Source organism: Leucopleurus acutus (assembly GCF_964270905.1).
Source record: "Leucopleurus acutus genome assembly, chromosome: X".
Lineage (NCBI taxonomy): Eukaryota > Metazoa > Chordata > Mammalia > Artiodactyla > Delphinidae > Leucopleurus > Leucopleurus acutus.
This window is the reverse complement of record NC_139148.1, coordinates 87,789,698-87,790,481: the sequence shown is the minus strand read 5'-3', so window position 1 is coordinate 87,790,481 and position 784 is coordinate 87,789,698.

Genomic DNA, 784 nt, shown 5'->3' with positions numbered 1-784 from the left:
CAGAACTGAGGCTCATGGGGGGGCGGTGAGGATAGGCAGTGCACCAACCGCTGAGCATAAGCACCTGGAAGAGTAACAAGGAGAAATTTAGAGTCAAGATCTAGAAAAGGACTGCAAATCCACCACTTCCCTAGAGGTGCCTTGACCAGTTATGTAAATAAGTATTCAAAGCTTACTTACCTATCCAATAGTTTTTCCCAGGCTATCATGTACCATCAAAATTTGATTTAATTATTGATCAAGGAAGTATTTATTGTTTCTCTATTGTGCTTTGTGCTAGAGACACAAAGATTATATGCTGAGATTTCGCTGCCTGGGGATGGGGTGTGGGAGATGGAGGGGGGCAGTCATATAAGCTGATAATGATAATAAAACACTTATGTGGAAAATGCTATAATCGAGGTTTGACCAGAAGGCTAGGGGAGCACAGAGTGGGGAACAACTAACTCTATCTGAGATTTCAGAGAGACTGCATTTGAGATGAGTCTTGAAGGACTCAGTAGATGTTTGCCTGTGCAGAGAAGGGAAGAAAGGGAGAAATGCATTCCCAGCAGAGGGACCCACCTGTGCAAAGGCGGATGTCACAAAAAAAGCACAGCATGTTCAGAGAACAGTAAGTTCAGTATGGCTGGAGTTTGGGAGGCACAGAGATGAAAAAGACATGGTGCCTGTCCCTGAGGAGTTCACATACGGAGAGAACAGACATGGGGAAAATCAAGCCATAAAGTGTTACTTGCATTAATTGTAGAAGTATTTATGGGTTGTAGTGAAGGGATGGATGAGG